Consider the following 16,685-nt stretch of genomic DNA (forward strand, 5'->3'; position numbering starts at 1 on the left):
AAGTCCCCCCCCAGGTATTGCAAAGCCCCCACGCATTGTAAAGCCCCCCAAGTTCCCCCCAGCATTGCACCCCAAAACCCCCTCCCCCGGGAGCTACCTAGGGCCCCCCCGCCTTGCCCCTTTAAGGCCCCGCCCAGCTCCCAGGGAGGGGCCAGGCGCCTTTCCCGTCTCGCGACATTCCCACCCCCCACCCCCACCCCGGCTTCCCTTTGCCGCCCAGCCCGGCGGGCGCCGCCGGCCGCTGCTGCTTCTCCCCCCCCCGCCCCGCTCCTCCTCCTCCGTCCGCGCCCCGGTGCAAATCTGGGGGAGCCCCCCTCCTATCTTTGCAACACCCCCCTCCCGCCCTTCCCAGGATTGCACGGGGCCCGGCCGGGATGCAACAGCCCTAGAAGCAAAAAAAAAAAAAAAAAAAAAAGGGGGGGGGGTCAGGTTTGCAACTCAATTTCCTGCCCCCCCCCTTACACCCCAGTCTCAGCCAGGCCCTAGGGATGGTGCGGAGGGGCCACTGGAAGGACAGGTAAGTGGTTGGGGGAGGGGCAATGCCTGGAGGGGATCCCCCCCTTTGCTGGGTAATGCATGGGAGGAGTGGGGTCCCCCTTTGTTGAGCAGTGCATGGGGGGGGGGGAGGAGGAGACCTCTTGCTGAGGAATGCATGGGATGGGGGGGCAATGCATAGGGGAGAAGGGACCCTCCTTGCTGAGGAATGCATGGGATGGGGGGGCAATGAATAGGGGAGAGGGGACCCCCCTTACTGAGCAATGCATGGGATGGGGGGCAATGCATAGGGGAGAAGGGACCCTCCTTGCTGAGGAATGCATGGGATGGGGGGGCAATGCATAGGGGAGAAGGGACCCTCCTTGCTGAGGAATGCATGGGATGGGGGGGCAATGAATAGGGGAGAGGGGACCCCCCTTACTGAGCAATGCATGGGATGGGGGGCAATGCATAGGGGAGAGGGGACCCCCCCTTGCTGAGCAATACTCTGTGAGGGGTGTCTAGGGAAAGGAGGGCACAGGAAGGCAGGTAACGGGGGTCAGAGAGGTTTGAGGGATTGGATGGAGTTGAGGGGAATGGGGGGTCAGAGGTTTGGGGGACTGGATGGATTTGGGGGAGACTGGGAGGTATTTGAATGGGAAGGGGGCAGATGGAGGCATGCTAAGGAGGAGGGCTGTGTGTTTGAAGGCCGAGGGGAGAGAGTTGGGCCGGATCATGGGTTGGTCACATGGTGTTCCGGAGTCACATCGGGAGCGAGAAAGTTGGCAGTGGGTGTGGGAAGAAGTTCAGCTTGTTAAGGGCAGTAACTTTGGGGAGTCCTCCACTCGGATCTGCGAGGGGTGGGTGGATGCTGGGCTGTACAGGTGCCATGGATCCGGAAAGGATCCAGGTTACAAAGGTGCCTCTCCTGTGATTCTGGGTATCCCAGATTCTGGGAACCGTGTGGACGCTTTTTGGAGGGGGAGTGGGGGGCGTGATGTTGCGGATTTACGGAGAGGAGGGTTTTGGGAGCACACAGCTGTGTGGTCACCGATTATTTTTAGAAGTGTGAAGTGAGTTGGGGTTGTTGTTTTTTCTCTTTGCCCTCTGGATTCACAAAGACGGAAGTGCGTCCTCTGAAGACATTGCCCCGGTTGCTTATACCTACGTGATGGGGAGATAAATTGAGTTCACGCGACTCTCTGATGGTATAAAACAGTCGTTTTCAATCTTTTTTTTTTTCTTCTTCATTTGCGGCTCCCCCCCCCCCCCCCGGTGAAATTTCAAATGGAGATGTGGCCCCCTTTGGGCATTTTTTGTATTGTCTGTGGGCCCCCATGGGTCCTCGGACCCCATGTGTAGAGAAAGGTAGAACAGATCCAAATGGAAGCTAGGCGAATTCAGGTTAGAAACCGGGCACGTAATTTTAATAGGGAGGGTAATTAACCATGGGGACACGGAGGGCCGCTTGGAGTCTTTTCATCAAGACGAGGTAGTCCCCCTTTCTCCAAAAAGATCTGCCTTCACTCAAGCAGAAGTGGCTAGGATGACGCGGGAAGGACTAATTGCCCCCTCCTGGCCTTAAAACTCTGTGAAACGTCGCACCAGCTGCTGGTTAAAAAGTGGGGGCGACTTACGACTTCTCATCAGCTTAAATTTACAAAAGCGCTTTAGCAATTTAAAAAAAAAAACAGGGTTTTTTTTTTTTTTTTTTTGAATGCCTGACTTGAGACGCCGCTGTCCAGGGACGTGATTTTTTTCAGAAAATACTTTGTGCCCGGCCTCTGAAAATTGGATTGCTTGGCAAGTGTCTGAGAAAACCGATGCACCCAGAATCCATCGTCGCTGCTGGCAGTTTAGGCCATCGTCGCAGGCAGCGTGGAAGAATGAGGATGCCACAGGTGGGAAATCTTATACCCGCCGGGCTTGGATTTTACAGGTCAAAGGGGCTGATTTCCGCTCTGTTGACGTCCCCTTTAAAAACCCAGAGCGTGCTACTTTGTGCGTGTTGTTCCAACCTTTGTGTCTCAGGGCAGGGTTTGCTTGAGGTGCCTAAAACGTGGTGGGTGTTATCACAGATAATTACTTATTGATGATAGTTTCATTAGCTTCTGCTGCACTTTGCATACTCGCCTTCTGGATTAACTTCATCAGCCTTCGACTGCCAACGCACGCGGCTGTGGTCCCGTTTAAGAACATGCCTCCCCCTTCTTCCAGACGCTTCTGATCACACGCCGGGCTGCGTAGCTGCCGGACACTGATCTCTTATTTACATGCCCAGCGTCGGCGTGCGTGGTGGGGATGGGTGTTGAAACGAGCGCATGCCATAAGCATGCTTTTGGCCTTCGCTGAGTTTGGGGATGCTGTTTTCATTTGTGCTGTGCACCTAAGTATGGGGTGAGGCATGCCAGTTACGCCCGTTTTACAGATGCAGGAACTGAGGCTTGTAGAGGTTGTGTCACTCAAGGAATCTGTGACAGCCAGGAATTTAAGCATTGACCCCTATCCCTAAGAATGGATCCTGGTCTTTTGGAAATTGTGCCTTAGTTCTGAACGCCAGCTAGTGCAGAGGTGAGAGGAGGAGAAAAAATGCATTACTTAATCGCTTTCTGTCTAGGAATTCTCTGGGTCACTTTCCAGTTTCTCAGGAAGCTCTCCGGGGTGGGCTTTGTCATTTTTGTTCCGCCCTCAGAGATGTGAATTTCTCTTTGTCAGGGTGGAAAGGAAAGGATCTTTGCTTACCAGAACACACTCTCAGGTTCGATGCTTGGTTTGTTTCTAAGTCAGTCGGTGAGTTAATATAACTTTGAAACCGGTTCTCTCTGTTTCTCTTTTCAAAGTGGTTTCGTGTTGACTTTGATTTGTGGCTTTAAGCAAGGGGTTGGGCGCCGGTGGTTATCTGCGCTCTGCTGTTTTCCCTGTATCTTATCGCCTCTCCTTTTCGTCAGGCATTCTTGTCTGGTTTACTCTGAGCATGTCTGATCCTCCTCTCGTGACTGGCGTTGAGGCTGTAACAGCTGTTCAGATAACTCCTGCTTTGCCAGAAAACTTCTAGGATGGTACGAACAGTCTGTGGTTGTTTGAGCAAGAGTTCAGATTTGCTGTGGGAAGCCTAATGATCCTCAAACTTGTGAAGTGACCATCCTTCTTTCCAGCGTGTCTGTATTTTATCAAATCAGATTAGTACAGAATAGGATTTAGAATGAAACTCCTTGATAGTTTTATTTTTATTTCACAAATCCGTAATGAGACACAGTACTTAGCATGGTTGTCTTCGGAGCGGTTTGCGACATGTCCCGTTAATGTTTCAGGGGGAAATTTTCCAAGACCCTCTGCATTCATAGATCCAAAGGTACAGGTGTGCTCATCTCGTCTGACCTCCTTCTATAACACAAGGGCAGAGAACCACGCTGAATTAATTCCTGGCAGGTGTGTAGGAAAAACATCCCATTTTGATTGAAAAAGCGTCCGTGAGGGAGATTAGTCTCGCTGTTTTCAAAAAAAATTGTATCTTTTTTTTTCCTCAGTTCGAATCTGTCTAGCTTTGGTTCCGGCCACTGGTCTTGTTAGGGCTTCTCCAATCTAGCAGGGAAAGGTGTAAGCCACACACCTGTGGTCGGGCCTACCTGACTGTATCGCTCTGGCCTAGCTATCCTGGTACAAAATCTGTGTGAACAGACAGTCCAGAAAAAGGAAGTCTCGTTAACACTGAGCTACGTGTAGGGAAACCAAGGCACTACAGTGCTGACGTGATTTGCCCACGGTCAGATGGGGAGTTGCGGGGTGGGTGGAGCCGGGAATTCGAACCCAGATCTCTTGAATCCCAGTGCTTTGCGCCCTCCATGACCATCATTTGCCGTTACAAGCCTGGTGGGATGCTCGCTCGCTGTGGGCGTGATCGGCAACTGGTTCACGGGAGCAGGGCTCAGATGGCTTGCGCTTGTAAGCATAAGAGCATTTTGCTAAACAGGCGGCCCGAGGGATTTGTTTAGGGGTAAAAGAATCATCAAGAAGACGTAAACAGGGATTGGATTTTGCAGAAGTCAGACAATACGCTTTCGCTGGGCTCCCTTGCAGAAGTTAAGTGCTAACTTGTGACTCTCCTAAAGAAGAGAGAGGATTTTTTTCTGGCTGCCTTTCAAAATGTGTGGGTGCCCCCACCCCCCTGCACATGCCTGCCCGCCCTGTGTACCAAACCAAAACTCCTTCCGAGGAGCACAGTCTTCCGATCAGCTGTTGTCTTTTTGGAGACCCCTCCTTGCCTGGTGAGACGGGGCTTTTCATAACGGTTCTCAGCCCGTCTGCTTTCGGTGGCATGAATTCTGCTCCGTGCCAGCACCCCGACCTCTCTGCTTGGGTTTTGCAAAACTCTGATTTCCCCTGCTTTGCCGGGAAAGCTGGTGGATTTCTTCCCTCCTCCAAATATCTCCAAAACGGCTAGATGCTTCATTTTCAGACGGCCCTTTCTGCCAAGACTCTGAGCAGCCATTTATAATTAACAGTGTTGGCACTTAGAGTCGTAATTAAGCTTTGGAGTTGTTGAGGCTCTCGTCTGAGGCCGTTTGGCTGCGGAGAAAGGATTAAAGGCAGGAGGAGATCCCAAAACTTCCTAAATCTCTGATGGGTGACGGTCCCTGTGTGTACTCAGTTTTTGTTGTCTCTGCGGGAGTAAAAGTTGCTTTAAGCCGTGTTGTTACAGTGAGACGGTGGGCCGGCCCATGGTCCGTGGTGTGAATCCCGTTCCCTGTCTCTAGCGTGTTACCGTTGTGCTGGGTCACCCCAGTCCTGGACCCGCATCCCATATAGTACAAACGCAGCATAAAAAGACAGGCCCTGCGCCATGGAGGTCCCAATCAAAGGGGTGTACAAGGAAGCAGCGGGACACCGTGATGGGCCAGGGTCTCCGCGCACATGGTCAAGTTTTTTGTTGGCTTCTGGAGGAGGTGGATTTGCGGATACGTTTGTCTTTTCAGGGTTGCTCCCCAGAATCATAGGACTGGAAGGGACCTTGAGAGGTCATCTAGACCCATCCCCTGCCCTCAGGGCAGGACTAGGGGGATTTAAACTAGCAGGATAACAGATTTCAGAGGAACAGCCGTGTTAGTCTGTATTCGCAAAAAGAAAAGGAGTACTTGTGGCACCTTAGAGACCAACCAATTTATTTGAGCATGAGCTTTCGTGAGCTACAGCTCACTGATGAAGTGAGCTGTAGCTCACGAAAGCTCATGCTCAAATAAATTGGTTAGTCTCTAAGGTGCCACAGGATAACAGAGGTGCTTTTTGGTGTGTCTGCTTTCTCCGAGAAGAAGGCTGCCTCTAACCCAGACAGGCTTACATGATGTGTGTGGGGGGGTTCCTGTTCTTGTTGCAAAGCATCTGTCTTCTTGGTTTGAAGGTTGGCTCCTACTTTCTGGATGGGATTTAGAGTGGCCCAAAACTATTTTGTGACTTTTTTTGGTGGGGTGGGGGGTTATTTCTCCGCCCTCCCTCGGAGCAGCAATTGCAAAACATGGTGTTTAATTGGAGTAAGATGCAGACAGGCCGGGAGCAAAGCTGAAAAACAGCAAATGTTTGAAAGGTATGCCCCTCGCGGCCGTGGAGACAGGCGAGGGGTGGGAATGTGTGCAGTGAGCTGAAAAGCTCCGTCTGGGGTAGATGCAGTGTCTGGAAGACACGGAGCTTTTGAAAGTAAATTCCAAGCAGAATTCGGGTTTTTGTATTTCTTCTACGAGGGGCGAGAGCTTAGACAGCTGGGCCGGCCTTCCGCTGATTTCAGGTGTTGCAAGAGAGAGATTTTTTTTTTTTAAGGCCGGAAGTGGCAGTTGTGACTGTCAGAAGGTGAGATTTTCAAAAGCTGAAGGGGACAGTTTTCACAAGAACCCGAGTCTGACCTCTTGTGGAACACGGGCAAGGGAATTTAACCTAAGGATTCCTGCATCGAGCCCGTAACCTCTGATCGGGCTACAGGGCGCGTTTTAGAAAGCGATCTAGAAAGACCCTTTTCGAGCATACGTGCGGGAGAATCTGCCCCATCCCTTGGCAAGCCATCTCTGTGGTTAATTTGCCTCCCTGTTTAAAACCCAAGGTGCCATTTTTATTTACTGTGATTAAGTTCTGGCATGTAAAAACAGAGAAATAGTTTCACATCCTTAAATTAAAAAAAATAAACACACTAAAGATTACAAAGTGCTCAGGTATGGGCCTACGGAGAGAAACGTGGGGCCCTGGTACATCATGTTTGCTGGGGTCCTGCTCTCCCGCCTATTGCGCCAGTTACAGATGTTTTGGGGGACCAGGAACTTGGGGCCCTGGTGCGATTGTCCCCCTTCTTGTCCGCTCTGCTCAAACACTATGGAAACAGGAGCCAGATATCTACTTTAGGTTGATCTTGGTTTAGTGCAGAAATTCCTGGGTGACGTGCGCTGGGTGAAGTGGCTTGAAACATCTGTGGGACGTCTCCTCTTCAAACCGTGCTCGATGCCCTAAAAATCAGGCCTCTTTTACGGTGTTTCGCCTTAGCTGTCCAAAATCCACCGGTCGTTTCCCGGCAGGAGGTCTTTCCCGTCGGTTATCTAGACAGCAAAAGTCGAAAACACCCCGGCGCTGGTGGGTGGACGCTTCACACAAAAGCCATCGCTCTGCGTCTGACCTCTCAGGCCTCGTCCGCAAAGCAAACCTTTCCCTTCCCTTACCCTGACGAGCTCACAAATAAGCAAGTCAGAGGAAGGGTGGGGAGCGGTAACCCAGGGCGCAGCGACCTCCCAGTGTTGCGGGACAGATCGATGGCTGACCTGGGGACAGAACCCAGGCGTCCTGCCTTAGCCGCTATCCCCAGGCCGCTTCTTGAAACGCTGGATTTGGGACAGAGGAAATTCGGGTTTCAAGTCCCAGCTCTGACGCAGTCTTCCTGCGTGACCGTGTGGCGTGTCCTCGGTTTGTGCCTCGGTTTCCCTCCCCCCCAACCCACTATCTAGCCATTCTTCCTTTCTCTGGCCAGTCTGTTTAAAATGGAAAGCTCTGTGGGGCAGGGAGCGTCCGGGAGAGAGGACGTAAGCGTGTGTCTGGGTACGTACAGCTCCCGGCACAACGTGTCCCCAAACTCCGTTAGGGACCCAATCAACTGACAAGGTGGTGGGGCTGACCAACTCATCTGTTTTCGTTCCTCTCCCTGCTTCTGCCAGGGGCCTCAGCCCGGTGCTCTCCTCCCGGAGGAAACCAACTCCCCTGTTTTCAGCGGGGGAAGTCAGCATGCAGGGAAGCCGGCTTTTCCTGCAGGGCCACGCCTGGTTTCGCTCTTGTGTCATCCCTGCATGCGCAAGGGAAAACCCGCTGTGCTCCAGGCTTTTCCATACGCATTGTGAGGCTGGAAAGGGAGGACTGGATGCACTGAGGGGGTGTCTAGATTCATAGGGGTGTTGGTTTTTTTTTATTTAAGGCCAGAAGCAGTCATTGTAATCATCTGCCCTGATGCTTTTCCTGGGGCTCCCGGTGGCCCTGGTGGGTTTGGCAAACACAAGGCTTTGCCACTAATCCTGGGCTTGGTGCACGAATTGAAGGGGCATGCGATTCACACCAGAGGTCCCTTGGCTTCCCATCTAGAAATAACTTCAGCACAAAGTGTGTGTGTTGGGGGGGGGGAGCTGAGTCCGTCCTTGCTGGGCGCTCCCAACAGTTGCATCAGAAAGTAACTGTTTGCTCTAGGTGAAGTGAGCTGTAGCTCACAAAAGCTTATGCTCAAATAAATTGGTTAGTCTCTAAGGTGCCACAAGTCCTCCTTTTCTTTTTGCGAATACAGACTAACACAGCTGTTACTCTGAAACCTGTCTAGGTGGAAAGGACTTTGTCTGCCTATGCGCTCGCTGGGCAATGAACCCACAACTCCCAGACGTTTGTTGTTGCAGCCTGTTCCCAGCAGGCGATCATAAAAGCAATGCCCACTGGCAGATCGGTCTCTCCCCCCCCGCCCCCCGGTAAATTAAAACGTTTGCAATGGAGAAACATTTTCGGGGGAGTTTAAACAAACATTCAGGAGGAACAGCTTTTTATTTAGGATTTAAGCGTGCGTCCCCCTACACAGTAGGCCCGACCCAGGGTTTTCACGTGGGAGTCTGTTTATCGCAGGGCCATATGCCGCCACCCGTTTCCAGTGTCTTCCTTGTAAATCGGCGAGCAGCATCCTATGGTGGATGTCTAGGATTCTTGAGATTTTTAAGGTTGGAAGGGACCATGTAATCTGACCTCCTGTAAACTATCGGAACATAAGACCTGCCATGCTGCGTCAGACCATGGTCTGTCTTGCCCAGGACCCTCTGTCTGACAGTGGCCCGTACCAGAGCTGCTGTGATCCTCCCTTGTCCTCCGCTCCTGGCTTCTGGAAGTCAGAGGTCTGGGGTGGCATTGCTGACCAGTTAGGTTCACGAAGGATAGGTAGCCAATCGAGTTCCCTTTTGAACCCAGTTATTCTTTTGGCCCTCACAACATCCCCTGGCGAGGAGTTCCACAGGGTGTTATGTGACAAAGCACTTCCCCTTGTTTGTATTAAACCTGCCACCTCCTAATTCCCTCCAGATGACCTCTTGTTTTTGCGTCAAGTGAAAGAATAAAATAACATTTCTCTGTTCGCTTTTTTCACATCTTTTTTATGATTTTATAGACCTCTCTCATGTCCCCCTTAACTGGGGCTGTTCATCTTGGTAAGGAGACCATCTTTTTAGTCTCTCCTTGTACGGAAGCCATTTGTCTCCCAGGGGATCCTTGGGGGACCCTGCTTTGTGTCTCTCTCTATTGTAAAAACTGACCGCTCTGTTTCTACCCTTTGTTTCCTATCTTTCAACCAGTTAGTGATCTGTGAGAGATGTCTACATTGCACCAAAAAAAAACACCCCAAGCCCACAGAAGTGAATCTCAGACCTTGGGTTAACTGATGGAAGACTTCCAAAATGATGTATCTAAGGTTGTTAATAACACGGAGAGGAAATTTTTATTTTTTATAATTTCGATGGACGATATCCATGTTTATTTATAAGCTTTTTTTCCAGTTTTTGTTCTTTTTAAAATTTGACAGATGTGCAAAAAGATGAGTTTTTGAGCATTTTTGACTATCTGTGTTGATTTTAAATTTGCACACTCATGGGAAATTACGGGACTTGTCAGACAATTGTCCGTGACAGGAGACACTGATATTCAGAAAATTATAGCTTTATAACTGTTCGAACGCAAATCATCAGCATCCCATGTCAAACATCCTTAAATCAAACTGCCAGGCTCTGAAGTGCCTTTTTATGATTCTGCCTAGCTGGAAATTTCAGTAAGGATGGATGGGAATTTTTTTTCCCCTTTGGTTTTGTGTGACGGCAGTGAAATTGACATTTTCTGACAAAAATGTGATTCTTCCAAACCGAAGTACATAAATGTCACCTTTTATACCAGTCGAACAGCTTCCACACTGGGCTTATCTGGAATAACGACTCGTCAAAAAAACACCCCTCTAACAGACTGGTACAAATCCACTTTGTAGGCCAGGCGTTGGTTGAAAAATTGCAGTTTGCCCACGCTCAGGAGAGACAGCTTAGTGTTTAGCAGCTAAATTCTAGGGGAGTGTGTGTGACTTGGAAAACAAGGGGCGCTGAAGTTTTGGGTACACCGATTGCTGGACTTAATAATTGTACTCACACGGCGCATCGTTGAATTGGTAAGTCATTAAAAAGCCCGTCGATGTCTTGCTGGTTTCCAGGAGCTTTATTGCTTAATGGAGCTCGGTTGGAAGGGAAGGAATTCAGGTCTGCGCTGTAACTCGAAAGCCGTCCGCAGGATGCTTACAATGGGGGGTGAAAGACCTTTGCAGGGTGCTGTGGGTAACTTTTGCGTTGCCGTCTGGAGGCTAGAACCTCAATTTGCATTAAAATAATTAGAAGACGGCTCTAAATCTATATTTAGCTGTGCGATCCACGTGAGGCTGCTGGTGGTGTGTTTTCTCTCTTTCCTCCCCGTGCTTCGCCGCGAACAGCTGAAAACTTATTTTTAGTTCTGCTAGATGTCCTCGTTCACCATACAGGCTAATGATTTTCTCTTCCCCTCGGTGGGCTGCTGAAAAGCCCTTGGAGTCCTCTTCGGCCGGGCAATGCAGATCTGTGTTAAAGGGACTTGGAAGCAAAGAGGAGATTTTACAATCTAATCCCTGGTGTGACTTCTGACTTCTCAACTTGGCCGGTGCTACCTCTGAGACTGTCTTCGCGTGGTGGTGGTGGTGGGCAAAGCGTTCTTAACTTACGTTAGCTAAAATCCAGGAAAGGCCAAGGCAGTGTGTGGTTTTTACGCTCGGACTTTACTTCATGTTAGCTACCACCAGTTAAGAATGCACCTTTTCCCCTGCCCTCTACTGAAGATAAGACCTAAAGGAGACCTGGTCAAGGTAAGACAAAGCCCCAAATATCGGGCCTGTCCCTATAAAATCGGGACATCCGGTCACCCAAGGACATAGGCCGAAGTGGAATCTCAATTCAAAATGAGTTTGGCGTTTCTCTAGCTTGCTATTTATGGGCTGTTGATCCAAACGCAGGAGGCTGCAGCTAGATAAATTCAGGCTGTAGATTTTTGACACTGCGGGGATTTGACCACTGAAACAGCTCACCCAAGGACAGGGTGGGTTCTCTGTCACTGGGAGTCTTTACAGCCAGACAGGCTGTATGTGCTAGCTCGGCCGTCTGATATGGGCTGGATGCAGGGATTGCTGGGTGCAGTTCTCTGGCCCGTGGTATGTGGAAGTCTGACTGGCTGGGTGTAATGGTTCCCTGTAACTCCGACTGGGCGGACTGGATACTCTGCAAGGCGCTTGTGTGTCTGGGACAGGACAGCCAGCCTGTGCAAAGCCTGAACGACACGCCCTGCCAGGAGCGAGGTGACTCATGGCTTTTGTCCACTCAGCCCTCGGCACGCCCAGCCGCGGGGCAGTTGCAGGCTGTTTGCCTGTCGGCTCTCCCCAGATGCAATTCCAGCTGGCTTCCTGCCTCGGGACCTTCTTAACGCCATGCGGCGAGGCCAGCGTCTGCTGTCTCGCTGGTGGGAGCGTCTTCTCTTACATTGGGCTCCTGCTGATGGATGTTCCTCTCCACGCCGTCCTAATTGCGGGTGGGGGTGTCAGTAGGGGGCACTCTCCTCTTGTGTTCAGGTCTCCAGTAATGCCCGGGGCAGAGTGCTCTGCCAACCCCACTGGGGCCGGGTGAATTGGGGGATGATGCCAGTCTGCGACGCTTCCGGCAGTCCGGTTCCTGCAGCCAGCTCGGGGCCCCCTTTGCTGGAGTCACGGCTCAGCCGTTCGAAGTGGCCGAATCTCTCCGCAGCCCGAGCGAAGGTGCCCTGCTTGGGGAGGCTGGGGGCAGACCACGCGGGCCCGGCTCCCTTCGAGCGCTGAGCGGAAAGGCTTCAATCGTGAGCAGGTGCGGCCAGCTGGAGCCTGGCACAGCCCGTGACTCATCTCCCGGACCCTATAAATCATCCTCGTCCTTGAGTGACCGTCCAAAAGGGCTAATGCGATCTTGGGCTGTGTGAACAGGGGAATCTCATAGGAGCTCAGTGGTTATTTCACCTCTGTGCTGGGCGCTGGTGCGACCGCGGAGCCTACAATCGAAGCAGGGTGTTGATCAGTCGGAGAGGGGTCAGAGAACAGCCAATGATGGAAGGATTAGAAAACCTGCTTCATAGTGAGAGACTCCCAAGCTCGATCTGTTTATCGGTGAAAGGGGGGTGTCCGATCCCAGTCCGGAAGAACCTACGTATGGAACCAATATTTAACAACAGGCACTTCAGCCTAGCAGACACAGGCAGGACCCGATCCGAGGGCCGGGATTTTGAAACCAGACAAATTCAGACACTAATAAGGCGTAAGTGTCTAACAGCGGCGGTAATTAACCACTGAAACAATTGACCAGGAGTCGAGGTTCTTTCTCCATAGGGGACGCTGTACATTTACTTGGTCCTGTCGCAGGGCAGGGGGCTGGCCCGGGTGACCCCTCGAGGTCCCTTCAAGCCCGAAATTTCTGTGATTGTGCTGAGACCGTTGACTCTCTCTTTTCTTTATTGGGTCGAGCTTTTTGGGAGGTGTCCCAGTGGAGGAGCATTTGGAAGGAGGGATCACAAGGTAGCTCCGTGCATGTTCACAGGGTGCGTGGGAAGCAGTAGAAAGATGCCCGTTTGGAAATGTAATGGGTGGGTGATGGGGATGGGTGGGTGATAGGGTAACCGAAGCCAAAAACCCAACCTGACCCAAATAATGCACAACAACAAAGCAGGGAGTCGACCTGAGAACTGGGGAAGTTGTTCCACGTAACAGAACAGGGCCTTTGTGAGTCCCTGCCATTGGATGTTGTTCAAAAGGAGGGTACTGACCATAGCTGCCGGGTTTGTACCAGTGGTAACCGGGATCGCCCCTGATTTTGACACATTTGCTTTTAAGACTGCGTCATTAGCTGATTGGAATGGGAAAATGACAGTAATTTTAGGATCCATTGATCCAGTGAGGGGGTACCCCGGGTTGATGGATGTTTCTCTCTTGTGCTGGGTGTTGCGGTGAGGACCCTCCAAGGATTTATCACCCCGCCCCTCCAGTTTACAGGTGGGGAAACTGATCAAGGAGAGCGAGAGATGAAGAAAAATACAGGAAAATCTGAAGCTGTTCTATAAATCAGTGGAGAGGGCTCGTTTTGAATCCAGTCTCCAAAAGGCCAGGAGAAGAATTGGAACAGGGCGTTCAGAGGCGAGAGATGAAAACGCTCAGGAAAGCGCAAAAAGTTTGGGGTCTTCTTGCTTCGGGAAGGGGGCGTCGTCTATAAGTTGATAAACGGGCGAGAGACGGTAGAACGGGAGTTTGTTTCCCATGCCTCGTAGCACAAGAATCCGGGGGTAGTGGATGAAATTGAAAAGCTGGTAAACTCCGCACAGATCAAAGGAAATACTCTCCCTGTTGTCCTGTGGAACTAACCGCCACTGGATTTTGTTGAGTCTGAACATTTGGCAAGGGAGAATGCTAACCCCATTGAAAATCCCTTGGAAAATGCTACTCACTTCTCCATGGCAGAGCTGGGAATCGAGCCCACATGGCCCAGTGCCAACCCTCACATCCAGCATCCTTGCCCCTCCAGCTGCTGTCCCCCTTTTCAGTGTCCCAGCCCTGCTGGCCAGCGTTTGGGGGAATAAAGACTTCTGTCTTTGAAGAGACATGTATGTTGCTGGCCCTTTAACCAGGACCCTTGAGGTCATGTCTGAAAAATGCAATGGGGCAGGGTGAGAGAGGGACAGCAGGGCGAGGGAGGGACGGAGGCAGTGGAAGTAAAGCAGCCGGTCGTGCTCCAATGCTGAGCTGCAGTTCAATGCAAAGGGAACTCCCTGCTCCCGACCTGCTCTGAACAGATGCAAAACTGCCTGCTTCCATGCTTTTCCGGGGGCATCCGGTGCAAACCTCCAATGCAGACCGGTTCGAAACCCTGCTGAGATTGGCTTCAGCTTGCCTCAGTGAATGAAACCTGCTTACATGAATCTCCCAGAAGGAACTGACTGACTCAAGCGACGCCGTTTTCGTAAGCCTTAAATTCAGGATTTGCAGTGGTTTAGTCCTAGATCCACTTAAAACACGGCATTGTTCCCCTGCTGGCTGTTCACTGTTCACCCGCTGGTGCAAGGATTGAGCGCAAAGCCACGCACTCGAAAGTTAGGAAAGGCCAGAATTAACACGGCTTGTGCAACCCAAATTCGGTGTCCTGGTACGTGTGCCCGATGCTCTGGCCGTTAATTCTGTGCTCATGCTCGTTCTCTGCACACTGGTGCATGCCCCGTGCTGGTTGAATCCTTGGAGATTTTAGCTGCTAAACATGAAGAACTCTCTACCGTGCAAAGGTTTTTAGCTTGTCCCACTTGAAGTGGATTTTTACAGGGATGAAAAAGGGACGTCCTGAGACAAAGGCCACCCTCCCTGCTAAATTCCAGGTTGCTGCCCATCCCTTAGGCATCTGGGCTCGTGACTTATTGGCTGCAGTATCCCACAAGGTGCGAGGCACTTTCTGAATGCCCCAGGACCGTCCCTACGCAGAGCAGATGATGGCGGAGTGAGAGGCCGGCAGATTAGCACGAGACGAGTTGCGGGAAAGCTACCGACCGCCCCACACGGTTTTGGTGCAGGGGGATCTCATAAGAGGACTGAAACAGAGGATCTAAGGGTCTTGGAGGTGGCGGGGGGGCAGGTGTCAAGGCGTTAGGGACCTACGGGGGGGAGTGGATGGTGAAATGCTAGATCGTTGTGCCAGCCCGCCGCTTTGGCTGCGGCCTCTCTGTCTTCGCATCCCTCCGCTGGCTCTCCCTTCTCCGGTGTATCAGACATTAGCTGCTTGGCTTTGTTTTCAGGGCCGTCCATGCCAGGGCAGATTTGATTTAAATCAAATTGATTTAAGTCACTCGTCAGGAAGACTCCATTTAAGCATGGATTTCTACATAAAAGTGCATTCTTGTTGGTTATTATAACCTTAATACATATTCTTCACAACTCAGAGAGAGATGTAGGTTTCATTTTTAGAAAATACACACACTACATTTTTAAACGGTGATTTATTTTGAAAACTTTTCGGATGAGTTTTACAGCTATATCGGAAAATGAATGAAGGTTTGGTTATTTCATTTACCAAAGGTAATTGAAGCAGATATTTCTGAAGTCAGTGGGAGGTGAACTATCTCCAATTCAACGGGTTAATCATTAATATATGGAGGATTTTCTTGCCAGGCTGTATTAGGAGGAGAACATCACCAGACAGACATTTAAACTGTTTTATTTAACCACAACAACAAAGTTAAGTATTCTGGATTTTTTCTTCAATGGCAAACATATAATATTTTAACAAAACAAGCATCTGTCCCTCGCTTTTCACATTGATCTCCAGACGACCTCTCCTTGTCCAGATCTGTTCCACCCCCAACAATCTTCTGTTCCTTGAACTTTTTGAAACTTTGCACTTTTAGAGAGAGGTCAGGGATTGACTCTGTATACGCAAATTTGCAGAGGGACAATAGTGTTAAGGTCTGGTATTTCTCACCTCTAGATATTTAAAAACATTTTTGCTGTTAACAAGCATGTTACCTCTGGAGACACAAATCCACAGTTGGACAACTTCAAAACTAGGCATCTCTGATGGTATCTTCTAGACTGAGCACTGAGTCCCGGTGGGTCGATAGAAAGATTAACCTAAATAATCTACACAGAAGCCCCTGGAACCCCATAAGATTGTGTCCCTAATCCATGAACTATTGGCACTCATTGACAAAACTTTTCTTAAACATTACATGGATATATTGTCCCGTACTATAGAATTAGAATTTATAATCCCTCTTCCATGATGAGATATCTTTGAGCTATCATGTATCTTAATTCAAACTATCATTAGATAGGTTTTTTCCTCAAAAATCCTTTTATTAAAAAAAAAAAAGATTTAAATCAAAAAAATCTGAGGAAAACCGTGACAACCGCAAAGCTTCTGGGAGTGGCTGAGCTCCAGCCAGCCAGCGTCCCATCTGTAATACCCGGTGTAAGAACCCCACAGTAACCGTGCCCCGTCCCCCCATAGGTCTCATCCTAATCTCGAACAGTCAGTGAGCAGCTCCAGACCTGAAGCCCCAGGTCTAATCCCCCTCCTGCATGAACCGTCACAACTCGGGCAATTCCAGATAAACTGCCGATCCTCCGTTTGATTCTGGCTACGTTCTCCGTCTCGGTGGTATCCTGAGGCAGTGAGTTCCACAGGCGAACGGTGCGTTGTTGAGGAAAAACATTTCCTTTGGTCACAGTCCTGAAGTTGTTACCTTTTCAATTCTGGTGGACGTCCCTTTGCCTCTTGTGTTAAGAGACGGGGAGAACCTGTCTGCCTTTTCTATCCCAGTCGGTATTTTATAGCCCATTATCCTGTCTCCTCTCTAAGGTGGATGACCCCAATCTCTCCTCACAGAGTTTGTCCGGGCCCCTAATGGTTCTCTGAACCCTCGTTAATTCTGCGGGGTGCCAAATTATTCAGAGCGGGTGGCATTTCTGAGCGCTCAGGTGCAGAGAAGGGCTCCTAGGCTGCCCAAGGGAGCAGGTCTTACCAGAGCAGAGATAGTTGGGTTTAGCCTGTCCAAATGCAGGCGAGGAAGGATTGCGGCGGGTCCCCAGGGTGGGAAAGGATCCACTGAATCGAAAG

General features: G+C 50.5%; 1 protein-coding gene across 1 annotated transcript in view; it reads left to right on the top strand.

Moving 5' to 3' along the window:
- The first annotated feature begins 205 nt into the window (after positions 1–205).
- KIF1C (kinesin family member 1C) overlaps positions 206–16,685 on the top strand; it is a 37,061-nt gene continuing 20,581 nt past the window's right edge. The window contains exon 1 of the mRNA XM_048833979.2: positions 206–517. The gene's annotated coding sequence lies outside the window, so the exon portion shown is untranslated. The remainder of the gene's footprint in view (positions 518–16,685) is intronic.

Source organism: Caretta caretta, chromosome 28 (genome assembly GCF_965140235.1).
Source record: "Caretta caretta isolate rCarCar2 chromosome 28, rCarCar1.hap1, whole genome shotgun sequence".
NCBI classification, from domain to species: domain Eukaryota; kingdom Metazoa; phylum Chordata; order Testudines; family Cheloniidae; genus Caretta; species Caretta caretta.